Consider the following 24096-nt stretch of genomic DNA (forward strand, 5'->3'; position numbering starts at 1 on the left):
TATTTTTTATTTCATGGATGGATTTGTCTTGAATCAGCTGAACTTACAGAGGTGGTGTTTTGACCAAAGTTCACTTTTGCAAAATAGCTGCTTAGAGCTGGAAAGCAGTCTGCGGCTACAGAACGCAGGAAACCCGGCTCGCCGACTTACTGTGGTCCTTGATTTGAGAAGCAAGACTGATACTTTTCTTTTTGTCTTGTGCAATGTAATTTGGAACGTTCTTGGTCATGGATCAGAGTAAAACCCTCATCTGCCCACATTCACAGCTTCCCCTTCGCTTCTCACCCTTTGGGCGAGCGGGGAGTCTAGTGGTGGAAAATCCAGACTCTGGCACCATCAGCTCTTCCTAACTGTATTCCCTTAGGCAATTGACTTTATCTCTGGACTTCAGTTTCCTTAGCTAAACCAGTGTTTTCAAAGTATTTCAGAATCCCCTGGAGGGCTTGTTAAAAGGCAGGTTGGGGGCATTCTAGCCCCAGGTTTTCTGATTCAGTGAGTCTAGAGTTAAGCTCAGTATTTGCATTTCTCACCAGGTTCTCAGGTGGTGCTGCTGCCGGCCTGAAGACCACACTTTGAGAACCACTAAGTTAATGTCTGTAAAGCGTAGAGCGGTGCTGTTACTTAGCAAGGATAATGTGGACTGTTGCTAACTCATGGTCCTGAAGTGCCTGAGAGTTCCAAAAATGTCTGGGTATCATTGAGTCAGAAAGCAACCCATTGATTGGTTGAACACCTTTGGTGGCCCCGGCCACGTACTGGAACCTGAGAAGCCGCAAGATGTGTAGAGAAAGGGGAAGACTTGTTCCTTGTCTCCAGGCAGCTTCTATTCAGGTGTGTAGTGAGAAAGCACCTTTACGTGATAAGAAGAAATGGCTCCTAGATGAAATATCACACTTCTTTATGAGCTAAAGGTTGCCCACGAAGTATGTGACTTTGGATCTCGTGACAGGATTTAAAATGTCTAAAATAAATTTACTAGTGGTTGAATGAAAGAATGTCCTGCCCACAGAAACTTGGGGAGTTCAGATGGGAGGCGTACAGAGGGTCCGAGTTCACGGTCTCTCCTGGGGCTTTCTCAGACTGCCAGGCGGCTGGGAGACATCAAACCTGGGCCATTGTTTGGAAACTGCGATCTACAACCAGGTGGGAAGTTTCAGCAGGAAAAACAGACGCCTCCAACTTGGCTTTTAAGTGCAGAGAACGTGGAGGGAATGCCAGAGAGACTTGTTACATGGAGATTCACCTTGCTCGGAGATGTTTATTCTAACAGCCCTGTTCTCTCAGCTGACCATTTCAGATGGCCCCTTTTTAAAAAGTGGTGGGTTTTGTTTTGTTTTGTTTTGTTTTTAAAGCAAATGGTCTTTTTAACTCTATCTCCTGCACCGATCTGTTCTTTCCACATCCAGGGTATGTTTTTCTTTTCTAAAGGACCTGTTCCAGGTTCTTTGTTCTTGAAAACAGTTCTGATCCTGTGTGTGTGTGTGTGTGTGTGTGTGTGCACGCGCGCGTGTGTGTTTCTGTGATGGTATGTGGACTACTCCTCTCAGGGAAAATTTCGACCCTCTCAGAATCTGACTCGGTAGATGTGGTGCTTGGAAGGCGACGCTGTCACCCTGTCTCAGATTTTAGCCTTTCACTGGAAGCTACAGTTGGATCCCGGCTGCCAGGACAAGCTGCTTCCAGGGGACAGCACTGATGGAAGCTCTATGCAAGAAACCCTCTCTCCGCCTGCATCCCATCCCCGAGAGGACCGAAAGATTGCAAGGATGAAAGGCTAGGGGAGACAGCAGCAGGTCTGGTAGTGCCTTACGAAGAGATCCATGTGCAAAAGCTCTCCGACAGCCTTGCTCTATCATTCTGTTCTTCTGATAATGAGATTTCTACAAATGCCTGCCTGCCCCTCTTCTCCATAAGTAAAGGACACCTCTCTGGCTATGGACTGAATTCGCTCCTATCGGCCAATGTGACATCGCCCCATCCATCCTGTTCCCCACTCCCCCCCCCCCCCCCCACCAGCTTGGTAGCTTTCCAGCCCGAGCTACATCTTTCAGATGGCAGTAACTTGCAGTATATGTTTCTGAGTACAAGCTGGAAAGTACTGGGTACAAGCGGAGGGTTTAGGGGGTGTGGCTGGAAGAGGAAGAACTCACCCCGGGTCTTGTCCTGCCACCTTTAACAGGAGGGACAGTTACACTTATTTCAGAGTTCTTGTGCTTTTGAAGGGGGTGACATACTTCAACAGTCCTGATAGCAGGTGATGCTACTTTTTCCTTTCAGTGGGATTTGAGCTGTGAATTTAAGGGACCCAAAGAAAGCTGGTGTCCCACCCTTATCTCTTGAGTCTCGCCCAGGCTCATCCCGCCCCAGGCTAACTTTCTGCCTGCCTGCCAGCCTCTCCCTGCCTTGTGCCCCACTCTGCCAGTGACAGGAGAAGGGAGCCCGGTGGGGACCAGAAAGAGAAGCTGCGGGTTAGAGACCCGCGCCTCTGTCCCGAGTGACTGGCAGCCCCGGGCAGGCAGGGTGGTGCAGGCCTTCCCAAACGTAAGTCGCTCCCGCAGCTCCTCGGGAGGGAAGGCAGCCTCGTGGGAGGCATGAGGCCGCGCAGGAGCGAGGGACGAGGGGGATGCAAGTCCTCTTGTCGGCCGTGCTCCGCCTGCTGCCTCTCAGAAATCCTAGGAAGTAACGCCATCGCGCTGGGAGTCCCAGGGGCCTGGGGAGAAAAAAGTTCTCTTAACTTTTTCAAACCACAAATATTTGGTCCGAGTTGGGAAAAGGTCCCTGGGGCACAGCTCTGATTTGATTCAAGCAGTCTGACCCCCTCTTCGGGAACTTGGCGCGGGGAGCGGGGGGCTGGGGGCCGTGCCGGCCGCCTGGCGTCGGCCCGGGCTGTGCCGCCCGGGGGGATGGAGCCCCCGGGTAGGTGACGGTGCGGGGCTGGAGTCCGGGGCGGGGGCGGGGTGGGGGGGGGGATGCGCGGGGCCAGCCTGTTGTTCTCAGCGTCTGTGCGCGGAGAGACTCTTACTCTCTCCAGATGTTCGCTGTGTTTATAGCTGCCGAAGCAGGAGACCCAGCTCCCTCATTAATAAGTTTCTTTCCTGCGCTGCGGCCAGGGGTCCCAGCCCGAGCCTGCAGCTGGGAAAGGCGCGGTGGGGGAGGGACGAGGGGAGGGAGGCGTCTGCACCCCCCCCCCCCGCCTCCGCGTCCCTAACCCCCACCCCGCCTTCCTCCTCTGCAATCCTCCCAAAATACACGAGCACACAAAAAGAAAAACACCAGCAGATTTTTTATTTCAGAGAGTAAACACTTGGGCCGTGGGGGTCTGGAGGTTATGGGAAAAGAGGAAACCATCAGGCTAATCAGGCCGGCACACACTTCCCCTGCTGAAATAAAACAGAAATCATTGCTCCGCAGGCCGGCGGGTTAACCCCGGCGCTGCCAGCGAGGCGGGCGGAGGCCCAGCCCGCCCGGAGGGAGGGAGGGCGGGCGTCCTGGAGGACCAGCTGGAAGATCCTGGTTCAGGCTGGGAGGGGAGGGGAGGGGAGGGGAGGGGAGGGGGGCGGAGGGGAGCGGACGCCTGGCCTGACTGCCTTCCATGCCGTCGGGTTCTGTCGTGGGTGGCACATCTGCCCTGGGCTGGGCTTGAGAAAGAGGCGGTTGGAACAGAAGAGATTCTGGGCTTAGATTCAGTTTTGCAAGAGGCCGCGGGAGTTCTAGATGGGGTGGGAGATAGAGGTGGGAAGGGGCTACCGCTCTGCGCGGCGCTCACGTGGGCGTTGGGACTGGTCAGAAACGAGCCAGGGAGTTGATGAGACCACGGGTGGTGATGAGATCTGGGCCAGAGTTGTAGCCCTGCCGCCTGCCAGCTCTGGGACGGTGGCCACATCGCTGACCCCATCGGAGCCTCCGTTTCCTCATGTGTAATAGAACAGTGCCTACGTCACAGAACCGTGGTGAGGGACAGAGCGCCATGCTGAGTGCACAAATGGAAAACGCCAAAGCATGGCTCTCAGTCCCTGATTTCACACATACTTTAAACCGATCAGGCTCCTCTCTCCCTCCTGCCTTCCTCCTTTCCATCCATCCTTCCTCCCTTCCTCCCTCCCTTCCTCCCTTCCTTTCCCTATTAAATGCCTTCACCTTCCATCTTCCCTCACTTGCCCCCTGCTGCCTGTCTGGAGATCATAAATATCTCACGGGCCAGAGGTCATGGGTCAAACATGAGACCTAATCGCACTCTGAGAGGAATGACCTTCCCGCTGGCTAGAGGGCATTCTTTGGCTCTCTCGGAGGCTACCAGCGTGAGAGGCCCGGGGGCTTTGGTTCAGACTCCTGTCCCTATATCCCGTGCTGGCCAGTGGCCCACCCCCTCCCCCATTCCACTCCACTGGTTTAAGAAAACAGACCTTTGGAACCTCTGTGCATCCTCACAGTTGGCATTGACAAACCCCCAAAACAAAGCGAACCACTCCTGAAGCTGTCGCACCGTCCTTCCTGTCCCTCCTCAGACTGGTAGAACCAGGGCTCCAGTTGCCTTTGCAATTGTCGCTTGATTTCCTACCTGCTTTGTACATGCTTTTTATCAACGCTGACAACTTTCCGCCGGGTCCGAGGCCTGCAGAGTCTCACAGAACAGGGGCGCTTAGGGTGGATGAGTTTCAGCAATGTGGGGCCCCTCTGAAATGGTGTGCAAGGATTCTTCTCAGGGTCTGTAGCTTTCCTCTGGTTCTTGGAGTGGTCTGAGACCCCCAGGAGGTTAGGAACTACTGCCCAAGGGAAAGGTGCCTGTGCCCCCCCGCAGCACCTGGCGTGTTGTAGTAGCGAGGACACCGAGCGCGTTTTGTTGAGCTGGATTGAGTTCATCCGTAAACTTCCTTCTTACCAGTCCCTTCTCACCACTCTGGTCAGTCCCAAGAGATCATTTAAATCTGGAAACTTTCTATCCCATTGCCTCTGAGGCACTGGGCATTGACGCCTTGCCTGAAATCCAGCCACATCACTCCTGTTTCCCTTTCAACGTCTCCTTTTATTTCATGCTCCTCAGAATGATCTCTCCAAAGGCCCGTGAAGGGTAGGGACCTTGGTCTCTACTGGGAGCTGGAGGTCGGATGGGGCAGAGCACTTGGGGCCATTGCAGAGCATCCTGGGAACATCACACTGTGATCTGCTTCTCAGGGACTCTCCAGTGAGTGACAGATTTTCCCAGCATCACTATCTCCTGTAGCGGAGAAAACTGAATGGCAAGAACAGTGCCTCTGAAAGGAGCAGAGATCCAGAGCCAATGTCCCTTCCCACAGCATCTGCAGAAACCACCACAGCACACAGAGATGCTTTACTCCCCCGGCCACTGCCTCTGACACTTGCCATCCTGTGAATTCATAGCCCTCATTTCTGTTCTTTGGCTTTTCTTGGAACTATTGGCTGTTGTATCCGCTGCCATAGACTTAACTCAGACAAGTGGAGACCATTTTCAGAAGTCTCAAACGGGCATGTGGGATGACCCCACCCTGGGTCAGCTACTCGGAGCTGCCCTGTGACATCTCAGCGTTTCCTCCTTGGGTCGGTACAGATGGACATTCTTAACTGCGCAGGGCTGATGGCCTGCATCCGTTCATAGGCTGAATATTGAACTGTATAATGAAGGGGGCTGAAATGCCTGTGGCCTGTTCCTGGACTGTAAAGACTGCAAGCAGCAGAAGGGGGTTGTGCTCCCTTCAACCAGACCCGAAGGTTTCAGGCATTTCACCAGCACTTTGTGCTTTGAAAAATTTTAGTTTAGATTTCCTGGACAACAAAAGCAGCCCACCACCTGCGCAGAGTTTGGCTGCTGTCTAGTGGCACCGCTTTTTTTGTTTTCAACATGGTTCAGATCCCTCCGGATTTTCACTTAGGTATCTGTGCGGATCTCTCTTTCTCGTTGCTTCTCTACAGATCAATTAAAAAATTAGAATATAGAGTACAAATAGTTCATATCCCATTCTTCTTCAATTCTGAGTAATCTTATTAGGGAAAGCCCAGGAGAAGCCCCGCCTTCTTTCTAGAACAACTTGAGGGGTAGAGAGATTGCTATCCATTCAGTACACGTGTGGTCTCTTGACTTTTACAATGTTCCTAGGAGGGTGATCTTAATCCCATTTTACAGATGAGATGAATGAGGCTCAGAGAGGTGAAGTTACTTCCCCCAATGAGCCTACAATTCTGGGAGGTGGGGAGTTGTTACCCTGGGATCTTCCTCCAAGTGCATGCTCTTAACCCTTAAACAGACTTCACTGCCCAAACATTTTTTTGAGTCTCCCTTTTTTTAAGTCGCCTCAACCCTGGTGGTTGATGTCCACCCTGTAGGATAAAATACAAGCTTTCCTAGTCTTCCCACAGACTAGAGACCCTTACACACTTTGCGGAGGTGAAATAGGGAAAACGAGCCTCTGAGGTCTACCTTTGGGACCTTCTCCCTGGTTTCTTTCGGTCCAACACTGCTGACTTAGGGGCATGAAGGAGCCGGGCCATTTGTGAAGCTGCGGTGGAGAACAGTCTCCTTCGCTGGCTGCCGTCCACTCAGGGTCTCTCGTATCCTCACCGTCCTAAGCATCAGTCGCCCTCCCTAGCCCCCTTAATCCTCCTCCACCAGCCTGCTCTGTGAGCAGCCAGAGTCGCTGAGCAAGACTAAACCCTAGGAAGTTTCTGAAAGGTTATACCCTTGAAACGCTCCGCAGTGTAGACAGCACGTGCTGAAGTTTACACAGACTCCTCAGACCTCTGAATAGAGGGACTAATTGTGGGGAAGCGGCTTTTCAGCACGCAGGACGGGCTGCTCTCTGTGGGTTCTACTATCAAAAGGCTTTTAAAAGTGCAGTGTAGCCATTGTTGAATATTTCACAATGAATTAAATACCATTTCTCTCCTCACAGCTGTTCCATGTGAGGGAGTGGAGAGTGCTTTTCTTTCTTTCTTTTTTTTTTCCTGGCAGAAGACATCTGCTGTATAGACCTAAGCACTGGGGGAGTGAGATTATTTGTGTTCGAATTCTTTAGGAAACGCATTTCTTTATTTGAAACTCAGTGCGATGCAGGGCTGCTGCTCAGGTCACTGGCGAGGGCGAGCCTCGGAGAACGAAGGGACTGCAAGGTCTCTGAGCCGAACTGGGAAAGGCAGGGACATTCATCTGCATCTCCCCAGGGCCTCCTGCATCTCCCAGCCCTACGGACTGGGCTCTGGAGGAGGGAAATTCCGTCGATTTTTTTTAGTAACAATTAATCACTTTTCCATCTGCCCTTTCAAAATTCCTTCCTGGTCTCACAAGTTTTTAATGGCACTGAAGGGACGCTTGTTTTGCTCACAACCTATTTTTATATCAAAGAGCATTTAAGAAACGTAAATTGTAGAAGACACAAGGCAAACAGCTTTCTGATAACACTGAGGTCGGTTTCCACAATCAGGGCACATCTGACCTTGCTGGTGCTAGAGCAGTAAGTGCCCTGCTGGGCGTCCACCGCATCTTCCCTCGCCTGAGGTTCCTCTCCTCTTCAAGTGTTTCATTGCCTTCCATAGAAATTGAGCTTCAGGTAAGCAGTGAGCTGGAACTAAGTATAAAATCAATTACGATTAAATAGTGTAGCCTTAACTCTTTTTAAAGTATCATTGGGGAGTTACCGGCTATTCTTTAGATCCATTGACTACCAAGGGGGAAAAAAAACAGGAAAAATATGGGGCAATGAGGGATTTAGATTAGCCATGGTGAAATTTAACTCTGAAATCCGTTATTAAAGGAGTTTGCGAACTGGCTCTCCCCTCAAATATCTTTCGGGATATTTCAGAAGTAGTCTTTAGTCATTTTAAAAATTATCTTTCTGCTTCTATCACATAAGACAAAAATGTCCAACCCTTTTAAGAGAACTTCAAGGGGATGTTTCAGGATGCTGCCAAGTGGGAAAGGGCAGGTCGGGTAGGAAAGAAAGCTGTTGACTTCAAGATTAATCTTCATTTCTGCTTCAGTGACTGAGGCACAGAGGGGACTCAGGCTAGGCACGCGGGTACCAGAACTCAGCCAGCAAGATTTGGGGCAAAGGACAGAAAGTTTGAAATGTAATTCTGAATTTCTCCCTTTGCAATCATTTAGTCTTTTTACTTCCTTTATTTCCCAGTGTCTATGGCAGGGTGGCGAGGTGGAAATTTGTCATTTTTCCTGCCCTCTAACAGAAGAGAAAGATCTGCTGGAAAGACAAGAGAGTATGTTATTTTGGTGGCTTTAAAACACATAATCTTTTCCCTCTTCCTGGCTGAGTACTAGTCCTTCTCCACATGTGTGTATGCCATGTTTTGTTTATTTTTGGGGTAATAATGACTATCAAGATAATATATCTCTTTAAAGAAAATTTGTCAGTTAAGGAATAGTTAGGGGAGAAAGGCAGTTTGGTTTCTTCACTCATAGTTGGCACGTGGACGTCTCTCCTCTGGGTACTTTTCTATGACTGTTTCACCCATATGTCACACAGATGTCTCAGAGTTACCCCCGCACCCATCTCTCACTGTCCGGCCTCTGCAGGAAAGCTGTCTTTACCCTCTGCCCTAATGTCCCAGCCTCCACCAGCCACCAGGCTGGAAAATCGGCAGTATTGTCTCTCCTTTGTGCTGGAATTCTTGCACTGGTCAAGTCTTTTTTTGTTTGCAAGTGGCAGAAACCTGCTAATTAAACAACTAACTTCATTTTAAGAGGGGATTTATTGACTTACAGAACTGAGAAGTCCAGTAGAAGAGCCAGCCTGGGGATCTTTAGGAAATCAAATAATCTTATCAATTCCTTCTTTTCTTGTCCCCTCCCCCTCCCTCACTGCCCCTCCCCCTCCCCCTCCCCTTCCTTCTCCTCTCTGTAGCTCAGCTCTTTGCTTTAGCAGAAGGAAGGTGGGAGGGGTCCTGTACTGGAAGAAGGGGAGAAACTCTAGGGAGATAAAAGTAGCAGAAGTCCTCTATGTCCTCATATTTAGGTGCTCACAAGTCTGCAACTTTATCTTCTAAGTAGCTCCTGAATTCATCCCGTCTTCTCTATCACTATTGCCAGTTCCTTGGTCCAGGCCCCGGTGTCGGTGTCGGTGTGGGTGCGCACCTGTATTGTAGAGGTTATCGCACTGCGTTGCAGTCACTGATTTGTGTCTTCCCTGTTAGTCAATGCGCACCTTGAGGGTAGGACCATGTCTCAGCACCTGGCAGGGTGCCGGAACTCTCAAAGGCACCCTGTTCAATAGCCCAGGGCTGTGAAATTCATCTCTCAGTCTGATTGTGAAAACTACCCAGGATTTTAAAATCAATTAAGTCTCTAAATTAAAAAAACAGCAAAACCCCCAAAACCTTTCCTTCAAAACAAGATCCAAAGATTGTTCCAGAAGGCTCTTTGTGTTCTGGCTCCTCTCCTGCTAAGACCAAGGGACGTTTCCCCATTTGCTCTGTGTCCCCTTCACCTAGCCCAGTACTTGCCGTGGAACAGAGGATGTGATCAGCATCTGTGTCCTGGTCGCCCAAAGCCATCACAGCTAGTGATGGGGTGGCTGGTGGCTTGGTCCTCAGCTGGATCAGAGATAATTCAAGGTTTTTGGCTTAGGGTCTTGGTGACCTTGGTTAGAGCCCTTTTGTTCTGTCCCTCATCAATCAGCAGATTTATGGAGCGTGAGATGTAGGGTGGCACACTTGTCCTGAAGGAGCACCAGCATGACGGTGATGGGGAGCTGAGGCAGACGTAGCGACTCGGGGCAGCCGGGTGAGCCCCAGGGGAGCGGGGATGACAAGGACAATATTTCTGCTGCAGATTCCCCTTAAGGGGAGACCGACACAGCCGGGGTTCCCTAAGGCCTCTTTCCAAGTTGCGTGAAAGTGAAGGTGGGGGGAGTTCGCCTTGAAGATCATCCCTTTGTCCAAACTTGGTCAGCAGAACGAGGACCGAGCGTTTGATTTGCAAAGGGGCTGTTTTACTGATGTTTAGAATAGTGGCCCCTCTTGTTCTGCTTTATGTATCCTGGTTCTTGTTTGTCTTTCTTGCTTTCCCCCGTGCTGGTTTTCACCTCCCCCAGCCCTGAGTTTCTGCCTCCAGAGATGAGTTTACCCCCAGCTCATGCCCCACAACCTGAGTGAAACGTTCCATTCCCTGGTCCGTCGCTGCTCACTTCATTAGTGTTGCTGCTGTTTATAAAGCCTGGAGATAATATTTTTAGGTTCCATTTGGAGTTTCCCGGGCAGCCGCTCTTTAAGCCACTTAGGAAGTTTAGAAAAGAAGGTCACGGAAATGTGAGATGTTTTCCCACTGAACTTCGGATAAGCACATGGTCTTGGGATGATGTTCACAGACTCCACTGGGCAGACTTTGCTGGATGATTGGAAATTCTTTCTCTCTTTTATTTGTCTTGTTTCACCTCTGGAAAAGTAGAATTGCTTTTTTTTTTTAAAAAAAACTTTATTGAAATAAGATCTATTGAGATATGATCCATATACTATACCATTTAACTCATTTAAAATGTACAATGTAAGGTTTTTAAATATATTTACAGTATTGCACAATCATCACCACAATTTAATTCTAGAACATTTTTGTCCCTCCTGAAAGAAATCTCATAGTCATCAGTAGTTGGTCCCACTCTACCTCATCCCTCCCGCTCCCACACCCCAGTAGCCACTGGTCTAATTTTGTCTTTGTAAACATGCCCATTCTGGACTCCTCCTATAAAAGGAGCCATATAACGTGCAAGCTTTTGCGACTGACATCTTCGACTATTTTCAAGGTCCATGCACGTAGCATGTATCAGTGCTTCATTTTTTTTTTTTTAGTCGCTGAATACTATTCTATGGACATGCCATGACTTATTTATCCACCATTTGATGGACCTTTGGGTTGTTTTCATTTTGTAGCTGCTATAAATAATCCTGCTACGAACTTGCATGTGTAAGTTTTTGTGTGAACATGGTTCCATTTCTCTTGGGTTTATACCTAGAGGTGGAATTGCTCGGTCATATGGAAACTATGTGTTTCACTGTTTGTGGAGCTGACCAACTGTTTTGCAAACTGGTTGCACCATTTTACATTCCCACCAGCGATGTACACGTGCTCCAATAACTACATAGCCTCACCTCTGCTTATTATTGTCTGTCTTTTTGAAAGCTCTCATTGCGGATGTGAAGGAGTATCTCATTGTAGTTTTGATTTGCGTTTGTTTCCTTAATGATAAATGATCTTGAGCATTTTTACATATGCTTATTAGCCATTGGTATATCTTTGGAGAAATGTCTATCCAAATCTTTGCCCATTTTTAAATTGGATTGTCTTTTTCCTATTAAATTCTAAGAGTTCTTTATATAGTCTGGACATAAGTTCTTTATCAGATATATATATATATATGATTTGCATGTGTATATATGATTTGCAAATATTTTCTCCACTAATATGAGCTGTCTTTTTACTTTCTTGATGTTATATTTTCAGCGCCAAACTTTTTAGTTATGATTAGCCTAATTTATCTATTTTTTTGTTTTGTGGTGGTGGTGTCTGTGATCTTGGCGTCATATCTAAGAAATCATTGCTTAAGCCAAGGTTATGAAGATTTACTCTTAAGCTTTCTTGTAAGAGTTTTATTCTGTTAGCTTTTAGATTCAGATCTAGGATCACTTTGAGTTAATTTATGTGCATAGTATGAAAAGGGGTCCATTTTTCCCTTTTGCATATGTATACCTAATTGTCCCAGCACCGTTTGCTGGAAGACTTTTTTTTTCTCACTGTCTTGGCATCTCATAAACAGATATTTTAAAAATACAAACCACCTACATTTATGAACTGTCTTCCTAATCTACGGCATAAATAATAATTTGTACTAAGTGGTTCTTTAACATTGCTCACTATGATAAATGAGTATTTTTTTTATTTACAGTGATCTTAGTGGGTTGAGAATATCTGAGTTCTAAGTCTACTTTGGAATGTGATTTTTTTTTTTAGCCTGAAAAATACCCCCAAATTGCCATTTGTTATTTCTTTTGAGCCAGTTACTGTCAAATATTTTACATTTATTATCTTATTTGAATCTTACCAAAGCATCCTGCGAGCTATTATTAGCCCCATGTCATAGATGAGGAAGCTGAGCTTTACATAGCTCAAGAAACTTGCCAGAAGTTACACCAGTAGTAAGTTATAGACCCCGAATTTCAGCTCAGATCAGCCTGACTCTGTAGCCTAGTATTAAACACCGTGCTGGGCCTCGAGCAATTGTGTGAAATGACAGTAAACAGAAATAGGCAACAGAAAGCAGCCATTATGTGTGCAGTTTGTGAAGAATGCAAAATCTGAAAACCTAGTTGTGCTAAACAGCTTATCAATTTCCTCGTCTCCAAACACCTTCCCCTTACTGCCTGTATTACAATTAAACCAAGACAAACATTTTATTTTAAAGTTACATCAGTGTATTTTAATTTCAAGAAGAAAAAAATTCAACAGACTTTTTAAGGAATAATGCATCATCATTTTATGAATTAATTCTGTAAATCTCGACTTAACACAAGTGTGTTTGCCAAGGCATTAATACTATTTCCTTTTCACCCTTTTTGTCTTATCTTTGATCAGTTTCAGAAAAGGTCACAAACAGTTGTCTGGGAAAACATCCCGAATTGACAGAGTTTAACCACACACAAGACTTCTAAAAACAACGTGTTCAATTTGGGTATCTTGAAGGAATAACCACTTTGACTCCAAGAGAAGTGGAAATGCCTCTCACGCTGGAGATGTCAATACACAGCAGTACCTGAAATCAGTCCTCCACGTCCTCTCCCCCATCCCTGCTCTCTCTCTCTCTCTCTTCTTTCAGATGCTCACTTGAACTTTGGTGAAGAATCTGGGGTCCGTGACTTTACAGCAATGGCACATTTCCCAGAATGCACTGTTTGTGTATCTAAAATGCCAAGTTCTACTTGTCTTGGAGTCTCCACTGGAACCTGTTATTATAACATCCCAACATGCATATATAAATGGGGGGAAAACGCTATTAGAAATATGTGTTTAGTGACCAGCTGCTCTTATTTCTGTTTCCCCACATTTTCCTGCTGCAGCTGCAGGGATGTGGGAAGCAGAGGTTGAGGCTCTGAGCGCAGGAGTCTACTTCATGTCAGTTTCCCTCGCCCCTTGGCTCCCCTGGGACGGGAGCTGCCGCCTTCCTCCCCTCTCCCTTAATCCTGATTTCATTCCTCCTCGGGTTCATCCTTGAGCTCAGGCAGATGCATCCCTTGGGGTCCTCCTGTGCTCACCTCCCAGTGACAGCTTCACTTATTCTTCTTTTGGGTGGAGCTGTGTAGGAACGAATGCATTAATTCTCTTCTCCCCGCCACACCACGCCTCCCCTCCTTTCCCTCTAGACACACTTTCTTGGTAGGAAAATAATGACACAGATGGTTTGTGATACATAAGTGATAAAAGGTCTAATAAGAAACCCGACCAATGATGACAAGAGGCTTGGCAGGAGAAAACCACATTTGCACATCTCTGAGTGGTAGGTGAGCATGCTTTGGGACATAGGAATAATCTGCAAGCGTTGTGCAAATGTGTGTCTTCAGTGTTTGGTCCAGCTGACTTGGACCGGAGTCACGCCTGCTTGGAGGGTCTCTGTGCCCTGGCCAGATGCGGCGTGCTGAGGGCTGGAGGGGCTTGTCCTCCTCCCTTTCTCAGAGATGATGTCAGATAATACTGATGGAGGTGACCTTCCAGGCTCTACGAGGTAAAACATTTCTGTTCTGTCAATCAGAGGAAAGGAAGCATGCTTGCTCACGTTCTATTCCGAGGTTTGGCACAAAAAGGATTCAAAGTGACCCCAGCTCTCCTAATTGCTCTTCGAAGGGATCCCATTTGTAGAATTACATGGCCAGCTTACCCTGAAGCCGCTGCTCAAACGATCTGCTAACTGGAAGGTACTGATGTGAACTGTCAGCACCACTGCTCCTTACAGTCAGGTCCAAGCCCTTCCCGCTCCTAGTGAGAGGCTACTTGTGGGTCTTGAGTTGTCTATATTATGCTTTTTAATATTGCTCAAAACCGCAATTGGATTTAGAAGGCAGCTATTTCTATCACATACGATGTATGCTATTTTCTAAGAAGTTAATAATATTGCGTTTGCCCATGGCACTTCATTCTTGCACCCACTGTCCTCAGGACAGTGCTCATCGTTACCGTGCATGTTGCTCCTCTTACGTTCCTACTCTTTGGTTAAAGAGCACTGATTGCGTATATCTGCTATTTCTATGTGGTTAATGCTATGCATTCACATCTACATTCATTTCCATTCTTCTCTTTCCACCATGTTTTCTATTTATCTCTGTTGTGAACAGTTTATTTTCTGCCACATCGTTCATTTGACCTGTCCCTGATAAATTAACCGGTGTGATTTTTACATGCTCAAGGCTCAACGGCTTCACGCCAGGTGGTACCTTCAGGAGAAAGGGCTACATAAAAATAGATCTGTTCATCTTCATTTATGATCTCACTTTCTACAGATCTTAGAGGTCTTGGATGAGTCTTCCTTAAGGCCAGGTCTGAGAATGGAGGCATTCTGTGGTAAAGGCAAGTAATAAAGAGGTTATTGCTAGCCAGAATCTAATTTTACAGCTTTCAATCCATTATGATCATTATAAAGTGGGCATTCCACTTTTGCAAGTGGGAGGTTTGCCAGAACAAAGTGACTGCCAAATGACTGGCAGTATTTCCTCCCTTCGTCTTAGGCTGGAGGTTATGCATTCTTTTTCTGATATGATTACTTACGGCTGCAAGATCATGGAATCCTCCTCTGTGTCTTTCTCAAACCTTGCTCTCTCTCTACATAAAAGGCACCCTCAAACGTTAGCAAGACACGTCCTTCTAGAAGTTGAGATTGTGATGGTAAAAAAACAAAGGAAGAACTGACCCGAATGTCATCCTGTGTGGAAGTGAACTTATACAAGAACCATCAGGGAGCGACTTTTGTTACCAGGCTTTATGGCTTAGGGATGGGAATCATTCAATGACTTTGGCTGTTTTGTTTTTTTTTTAATGTTTGGGGGTTTGGCAGAGTTCAGAATCTGTTTTGCCAAGTGCTTTATTTTTTTTTTTAACTGCTAATTTTGAGGCCCATGAGTATTTCATGGGAAACTTAAATTGTATGTCAGATGACTTTATAATGTAGTCATCCACTCGTCTGTGCAGGACACCTAGGGAGATTGGTGAGTTCTTAAAAACACTTGGAAGGAAAGGATTGTATGGGCCAATGATTAAATGAGCTACAGGCCTCAAAAACTGAAGCTGGTGTGAAGAATTAAGCTCTAGAACTATCGAAGAGCCTTCAAAAATGGCTGGCCTGGTCTCCTTCCATTTGATTAGTGCAAGATTTTTGTATCTGAAAGGCGTGCATAGGTGCATGCATGTATACAGGATTGGACGATTTCAGATGGAGAGAAGCATGTCTTAAAATAATAATGCCCTTTTCCAAGCACACAGGGCCGTGTGCAGTGAAGCTGGAAGCAGGCCTGATGTTACCATCTCAGGTCACTTTTAATATCAAATGTTTTTTTTTTATTCATTCTCCATTTATTCATTATTTCATTCACTGATTCTCTTAGCTGTTCTTTCAACATTTATTAAGCATTTACTCTGTGACCACGTTGTAAGCTGGAAATTAAAATTTGAATAGAATATGCTTCCTGCCCTGGAAGGGCTGAGATGATCTGAAGCAAGGCAGTAAGTGTCCAGTCAGAAGCCTGCATGTGCTGACATGAAGGCAGCTTGTTGTGAGGGTGCAAAGGAGGAAGTGCTCAGTTTTATCCAGAAGATCCAGGAAGCCCTCACGGGGGTGGGTGTGATGTTTGTTGCTGTTTCCTGACGGATGAGTGGGACAGGTGAACCAGGGTTTCCAGAAAGGGCAAGTCCTGTAAAAGTGCACAAAGTGATGAGGCACCAAGGCTTATTCAAAGGATTCCAGCAAGTCCAGGACTGTTGGAAAGCGGGCACCCTCTGGGGGAAGAGGGTAAAACAGGGCAGATAGATGGGTTATTTGGCTATGCTTGGATTCCATCTGCCATCAAGACTCTTTCAAGGCATTTCTTATCTCTGCATCATGTTGGGAAAAAAATGGGTTGAAATGTTCTCTGGTATCTCTGCTTTCCCGTGTAGTACCTGTCCGAGAAGTTTGTGCTTCCGCTTCACGCAGGTCTTGAGGGAGGGCAGCCCGCACCGTCTTGGCTGCGTCTCCCCCAGGCTCCTTGACTTTCCTGGAGAGTCCCTCAGAAACGCTCCACTCCTGGGGTCGCAGCATCATTTTCAGACTGTGATGTGGGTGGATTCCCATCGAAATTTCCTGTGGTGACAGAAAGTTAGCCTTCCCAAATCATTTAATTTTTAAAATGATATAACCTTTGTCGATTCCTTTAAGCTGGAGATGACTCAAGTCTGGGCCATGAATGAATACAGAGTAAGAACCAGCCCGACGGTACCGACAAGGTGGCTTTTCAAAGGCCGCCCGTTGGTGACAGGGGAACGCAGGAGTGGAACATTAGCTTGTCTATCTCTCAGGCGCTTTGCAGGGGCCCCGGACAGGGGCAACACTAATCAGGAGACCTGCATGGGAGAGAGGCGTGTTATTTAATTAGCCTTACAATGGGCTGACTTGAAGGCACGTGGTGGTTTTAATAGAGGGAGATAGATGTCCTTTTCTGCAGGGCTAATTGTTGGGAAAAAGCAGTGTCTTTGTTCAGGCCCAGCATGAGGGCTCTGATCTCTTGGAGCCTAGGGCTGCCCCTGCTTATAATTTTAGACAGAGCTATTCAAGGCTGCTCTGCAGAGAAAAGAAGAACAAGAACTGTATTGTGAATGCAGGATCCGTGCCCAAACCTCCTCAGAGTCACCAGGAAAAAAAAAGAGAGAGAGCGAGTGCGAGAGGACCCAGCCATGTGCATTTCAGTGCATTTCCCCATCATTTATTTGCTATGGTTGTCGGAAAGGGCAAAGCTACACTTTAATCAACTTGGAGCTGAGGTGGGGTGACTTAACTAAACACTATCCGAAATCCAATTAAGTCCACTTTCCCGATGATCTGGCATTAATCTTGCCAAATGGAGCAGGCAGCTAGTGAGGAGGCTCTGTGTGTTCCCCGCTGCCAGCCTTCGTGGCCAGATGCCAGGCAATTGGTAGTGCCAGAATACAAATTAGGTAGCGGATACCCCGAAATAGCAAAATCTGTGTTGCTGACTGGCGGTGGGAGGGGCACCGTGGGATACCTTCCTCAGGGTTCAACTGGTCAGCACGCCGAGTTGACGCAAGCAAGTGAAACACTTGGTCTGAATTCCAGGAGGCAAATCCAAGCTCGGAGGGGGTGCCCCGTGGGTCCTGTAACTCAAACACATGTGGACAGCACCTTCAGAGATGGTTAGAGGTTCAGGTTGACTGGCACAAGTTAAGTTGTTGGAAAACTTCTGGTTGTCAGAAAAAGAGACGGCCAGGGAAAATGTAGGGGGGATAACACAGGAAAAGACTTGTGTGAAGTGAATGCAGTGGGGTCCTGTCTAAAGGTGGGGTGTCTGGGGAACGCCTTAAGCAGCAAGACCCAGGGTATGTGCTGGAGACGGTGTAAGATTCTGCTACGTTAGTGGCCAACTCAAAAGCCACACAGTGAGACCATTTGCTTGAGATCTTCTTTTGCTTAGTTGGTAGGAAATCACTGATTGAGTATCAAACCTACAACCCAGAGTGGGGAGAACCCAGGATGGGAAGGAGTCCCAGAGGATGAACATTCCTCTCTGTGTAACTAGTGTGTGACGTGGCTGTGACCGTATTTAGAACGTCCACGACAATGTTTCACGTCTGTGTAATGGAAATCAACCTCCTTTCATCCAAGGAGGCTGCTGTCCAGATCGGTGTAATTGGCACTCAGACTTAAAATGATCTTTATGATTATGTCATGATGTTAATGGGCCCACCATGTCCTAATCTCTTTGTGAGAACACTCTATACCACAGCTTGGATTAACTTCCGTGAACACTTTATGCTCACCAAACCCAAAGTCAAGAGTCTGATGTTTTAAATTAGTAATAGCAGCGGCGTGTTGCTGAGTGCTCGCTCTGTGTCAGACTCAGCGCAGAGGGCTTGGCCCACGGTCATTCCACCGTCGGATCGATTCTGTGGACTAGGCACTGTGGTTAGCCCCATTCTGCCCCATTCTACAGATGGGGAAACTGAGGCTTTCTGAGGCCAAGGGACTGACAGCTGGAAAGTGGCCAAGCTGACTCAGAGTCTTGTCTACCTGCTGCCAGGGCTTGTCCCCTCACCCAGCCTACCACACGGCCTCCTCTCCAGTATGTCAGAGTTTCAGTGCATTCCTTGTAGTGGGAAACCAAAGCCTGAGAGTTGATTTGGCAAAAACCTGTAGCTCTTTGTGTGGGTTACTGGGAAGCAGGAGCATTTATTTGGAATTGTCTCCTTACCTCCACGCCTCAGTTCAGTTCCATTCAATTAAAAAGAAATACTCTCCGAGAGAGAAAATATTAGCTCACGAGAAATGAGGGGTATATACATATGTGGACGCTGGGCCCTTCCCTGAGCTGGAATGGCTGTGGCCAGCCATCTGGTCTCTTTCGATGCTGTGGAATCCCCTGAAAGAAAAGTCTATAATCTTTCCGATTTCTTTAAAATTCTGACTATTATTTAGAATTTTTAATTCCTGGAAAGGGATTTCTCCTGGGGACCCACCACGAGAGAACCGACTGCCGTCTGCACTTTCCTCCCACAGTCTGTTGCCAGCTCCCCGTCCAGCTGGGCTCCCCCCCCCCCCCGCCCCAGCGGGTCCCTGGTGGGGCTTCCACCCAAGGCCTTTGTGTGATGAAGTCTTTCAAGATGGTCTCCCCGTCTGGGGAAAACACATGTTTCTGATCAATCTGATGAAACGCATTTCCATTAAGAAAGAACTTCTATGTCTTCCACTTTCCTCCTTCCCCACGTTACCTATCATTACCTGTCATTTCGAGCCCTGGACACTTGAAAATGCTTCCCGGCCTGACTGATTAAATGGCGCCTTCTCGCACGTCACACGTGTTGGATTTGCTTCTCTCCGCTTCACCAACGCGCAGGAAGAAAGGTTTTCATTGTACGGGAGCCAATCCAGATAGATGAGATGTGAGCTGGGGTCTGTTCCACCTCACGCGTCATCGCCGGGACCATCCCCTACATTCCTACTCCTTCGCCAGGGGTGATGCACCCCTTGGAGTCAGCCCAGCTGGCTTCTCGTAAATGAAAGAGGACTTCGTGTCTTTGGCCCTGAAGAACAGAGAGTTAAATGTGAGCTGCAGTCCCGGAGAAGTTGACATATCCCTTCTTGAGGCTGTTTCTCAAACTGTCAACCTTCGAGCAGTGGCATGTCTGGTGCTCAGTACCTGCTAAATTGGAATCATTACCCTAAATGCTCTAGTGTTGTTACAGATTTATTTTCCTGCACATTTGTGAAAGTCAGATTCTGTGCACATTTTAGGGGGACAGCACACAGACAAAAAGAGATTTGAAACAGCAGGGGACTTAGAAAGTGCTCTGCATTCCACTCCCTCTAGTCCAAAGTGACTGGCAAAGGGAGGAATTGTATTAATTCATTATGATGCTGTAAAATGTTGTGTGGTGAAGGATGCTGAAGTTAAGGTAGGAATAGATGCCTGAGTGAGACATTTGTGGATGACGGCTTCAGAGAATGTTGTATTTCCTGGCTAGTACGACGTTCTCAGTGTGACACATTCCATCTTCTCTTGGGCCGATTATGCCGAACTAGTTCTGGAGGAAGTGATGTCCAACAGTGTGTGTTTCTGACCCTCATCGCAGTTTAGCTGCAATGGTGGATCCTAACCAAACCCATTATTTCCCTGGTTTCTATGGCTTAAAATCTATGGTTTAAAAAAAGCCTACTTTTCCGTTGCAACATTTCTATTACCCATCAGCGGATATAAGTAATTAAGTGCAGAGAGTAGCCATCTGCCGCCGTCCAGCCAGCAAGAGCTGTAGGCCTTCTTTATGTGTCTTGGTGTCACCTGCGAGGTGCCAGTGGCTCAGCTGACCTTCCCTTCCCTCCCCACTCCCAGCCCCTTCCTCACTAGGAGGGGTGTCCACAGCATGGCCAAACAATATTAAAAAATGCATTGTTTCTGGGGACCTGACAAGTTACTGTAAATCTGAGAAGGTGGACGGGATTTGTAACAGGCACTGGATTCCCTGTAAAGTGTCTAACTATTCTTCCTTACAAAGATGGAGAAAATTGGGATCATTTCATGTATTCTCTTATCTTTCGAATAACGGATCTAACGATTGTATACCTTACCTTCGTGATAATCAGTGAAATAAGAGATTCAACTTAAAGTTCAGAAATTCTTGCACACTGCTGCCAACAACATGAGCAGTAAGCTGTCTAAAAGTCCGCACTGATGACAGACAATAAACCTCCATGCTTTGTGGTAAGCCAAATGCCATTTTTCACCAACTCTACAACCCATGTGTACTCAGATGAAAAATAAAATGAATGTGGTGACCTTGAACAACATTTTCCTTAAGGGCATGGGAGGCAGGTGGTGAGAAGGGCAGAGTAACACTTGATAAAAAGACCTTTTCAGTTGGGAAAGTCACATGGTTAGCTCTTTTGTCTTAAACTTTGGGCAACTCTGAGTCTCACATTAGATCTAAAAATTAAAAAAAAAAAGACTGATATTTGGGTTCAAGATCCGTATTTGGAATGTTAGGGAGTTATCTGTTCATTGATTAAATAATCAGCATAGTTTATTGATCTCTTACTGTCTTGAGCTGAGCACTGGAGATGACAAAAACTAGTGGCTGCCTTTAGGGAGCGTAGGAGTAGATGTGACATTCAGACATTCACTTGGGGTGCGCTGGTGCTCCTGGGCAAAGAGGGGCGCCTTATGGGGTTGGGGAGGAGAATTCTTTGCCTGCAGGAAATGTCCCTGTCAGGGATAGACTGAGAAATCCCCTCTGTGTGTGGTATAGATGTTCACCTGGACCTTCCCTTACGTCTCCTGTGACCACCTCTTGGGTCCTTTCACCTCCATTCAGCTCTGAATGCTTTGCAATTCTTCTAACTTGAGGATCTCCTATTGTTTTACTGTTGTTCGTTGATTGCTGGCCATGCAGGTCAATGACATCGCCTCTGGGGAGTTACTGCATACATGGCCATTTCATTTTGGAATCTTGGAGATTTAAGTCCCAGAAGGACAAGGACACAGAATCGCTGTGACTCTACCTCCTGGAAGAGTCCCGCTCCTCCATCCTTCCACTGTTCTCAGGAAAGGTCCCCGCTACTGCCCCCTCCTGTACCGCTTTCCCCGTCCCTCTTAGAGCTGTGTCTCCTTCTAGTGCGATCTGACTTCTCTGCCTAACTTCCAGCATTGAGACCAAGATGGAGATGTTCTCCACTCCATCTCCGCGCCTTCATCTCTAGGGTGGGAAATGCTAGTCCTTTGGGGCAATCAATTTGGCATTTCAAAATGAAAGGGGGAAAAGAAAGAGGAAGATTCCACAATCAAATTATCTTCATTTAGGATTCAGACCACAACTGCAGAGAACATCTGTTTTGAAGTCTGGTGTTGTCTTTGTAACCGAAGAGAAAAAGCAGGGTAAGATCAGAGGAAGGCCTTAGCCTTCCACCAGCTGAAACCACCTGCAGCGCTGCGGAGGGGGCCAGGATCCTGGTCTCCCAGGGTCTGGAGTTCCCTGCTAGGAGCTGGGTTCTCTGCTTCTGCCATGTCAGTAAAGAACATTGGTTCTTCCACCATTTGTGCTAATGCCATCATCCCTCTGCCTCCTCAAGAGGCCAATTTAGGACAACTTAAATTGGAATCCACATTACGTGACCCCCAGAGGTTCACAGGGTAGCCTGCATTCTGCACAATCCAAGACCAGGAGGGAGCAGAAATCCCGGGAAGGTGTTTGGTTCACCTGCAGGAAGTGAGGTCACCTTGGTGTGGAGGAAGCCTTGGGACCCTGCAGCTGTGACCAGCAGCTCCTCGCCTCTTTCTGTGTGAGCAGAGCCTGCCCTGCTGCTGGAGGAGTACGTGATGTCTAAGCTGGTGGATTTAAAATGTCGCTTGGCCCGTGGATTAGGCCCATCCATCCTGCATTGTTGGGTCTGCAGATGCAGCTGAATGGTTCATAATTACAGTCTAAAGAAACTGCAGACGGCAATAGAGCCAACCCAGACCCTTTCTCTCCTGACAGCCCACGCCAAGCTGTCTCCCACAGGGAATGCTCGCCTGGTTATCCTGTACTCGCTCAAAGACAACACATTCAGTGCAGGGGAGATTGTTAATCTCTAGAAATGGTGTCTGATCATCTATCTGTTCCCACTGCACCCTGTCTCCTGCTGCATTTTTCAAGAGTGTCTGGGAACAGATGGAGCTGGATGGCAATGACTTCCCTTGCAGTGTGGTATCTGTACACCCAAAGGAGACGCCAGAGAGAGCTGTGGTCAGCTCTCCGGGACTGCCGCGGGTCTAGGACTGACACTGCCTTTTTAGGGCTGTGTGGCTTTGGGCAGAATGACTTACTCATTCAGAGTCATTTTTTCCCTCTGAAAAAAGGAGGGCTGGACTTGACTATCTCTAAGAGACCCCACCCAACTCTAACATGTGACGAAGCCAAGACCTAAGGTGTTTGTCTCCAAAGAGGTACCACCAACTTGATCTTCCTCCTGAATTTGAACTACAGCTTTTCCGTGACTCTTAAAACGAATACAGGTCTGCGGTTTTCTCTCCTGATCAGGCAGTACTGGAATTTCTCAAGTGGGGCTGAAACTGGGCAGGTCACCCAATCAGGAGATTTTTAAATTAGGCATGATCAGTCTCCTTATCTCGCCATGGAGACAGTTCCGGTAAATAGAGGGTCCAGGCTACTCTGCGGAGAAGATTTTTATGTGATTTCTCCTATTTCCTACCTTCCGCTGGATCTCAGGAACAGTAACAATGACTTAACTTTAATTGAGCTCTTTTTTCTGACCTAGACACGGTGCTAATGATATGCATGCCTTATCTCATTTCATCCTCCAAACCACCCTGCTTTAAACAGGGAGGCACCGAGGCCCTAGGATTGTTTAAGTGACTTACATGTAGTCGCTCAGCTGCTCGGTTGGGAGAGCTGGAATTTGAATCTGAGTCTTATTCCAGAGTCCACACCACTCCCTCTCATCTCGGTTTTATCACGGAGAGATTTCTCAGGGCCAACCGGCCCCCAGGCCCCCCACCCCCTCCCGGCTTCCCTGCTAACTTACCGCTCATTGTTTATTGTACCTTCGGAACAATAGTTAATGAGTCTGTATTGCACGGTTGGGAGAGCCAGGGGTGATTTTATTCCCTGAAACAGAGATGAGGTTGTGACACAAAAAGGTTAAGTGGCTTTGGTGAGGTCACAGAGCCAGCGTGCAGCCAGCGACAGCACCGCTCCGAGGCCCCCTCCCCACCACCCGACTTGGGTTCCTGAACTGACCCTAAGGCCTTTTGGCATCAGAGTTTAATTAAGAGAGTTCTTTTCATTTTCTCCAATTTTCCATTTTACTGCAGCTCCGTAATGGTAGCTATCGGAGCCCCGGGCATCTCTCTTCCCTCACTGGGCGTTTCAGTGACTCAACCTATCGCTCAGCAACCACTGGCTTCAGCGCTGAGCTTCAGAAGCCTGCTTCTGCGTGTGACGGGGGCTGCTGCCTTTTTCTCAGAGAAAGACAACCACAGACGCAACGCAGGCAGGTTGCTAATGGAGGACTTTTTTTTTTTTTTTCCAATCTTACATTTTAACCAGTAAATCAACATCTGTGAGTCATAAACTTGCTCTGGAGGAGCCGTTAGTGGTCTGAATGTTTTTGCACCTACCTCTAATAAAGCGCATTTTAGCGCAAAACACAGAGATTCTGCATTTTGTTGACGTTCAAGATTCAGGAAGTAGACAAATAACTTATTCCAGCAGGCTCTGGAGAGGGAACGCCTGTTTTCCAGAATTATTTGAAATTGGTGTATTTTTCTATTTCTTTTTTATTGAGGTTGGGGTGGAGTTGAGGGAGGAGTGTAACAGAGAGAGTTTATGTTTTTTAAAAA

The 24096-nt window shown here is 47.3% G+C and overlaps 1 protein-coding gene across 3 annotated transcripts in view; it reads left to right on the plus strand.

Moving 5' to 3' along the window:
* Window positions 1–24096, plus strand: part of ETS1 (ETS proto-oncogene 1, transcription factor) — a 121965-nt gene that overhangs the window by 30225 nt on the left and 67644 nt on the right. The window contains exon 1 of one of the 3 annotated variants that reach the window (XM_032472605.1): window positions 7427–7559. The exons of the other annotated variants lie outside the window; for them this stretch is intronic. The gene's annotated coding sequence lies outside the window, so the exon portion shown is untranslated. Of the gene's footprint in view, window positions 1–7426; window positions 7560–24096 lie in introns of those variants that run through there. 3 annotated transcript variants of the gene reach the window in all.

This window comes from Camelus ferus, chromosome 33 (assembly GCF_009834535.1).
Source record: "Camelus ferus isolate YT-003-E chromosome 33, BCGSAC_Cfer_1.0, whole genome shotgun sequence".
NCBI classification, from domain to species: domain Eukaryota; kingdom Metazoa; phylum Chordata; class Mammalia; order Artiodactyla; family Camelidae; genus Camelus; species Camelus ferus.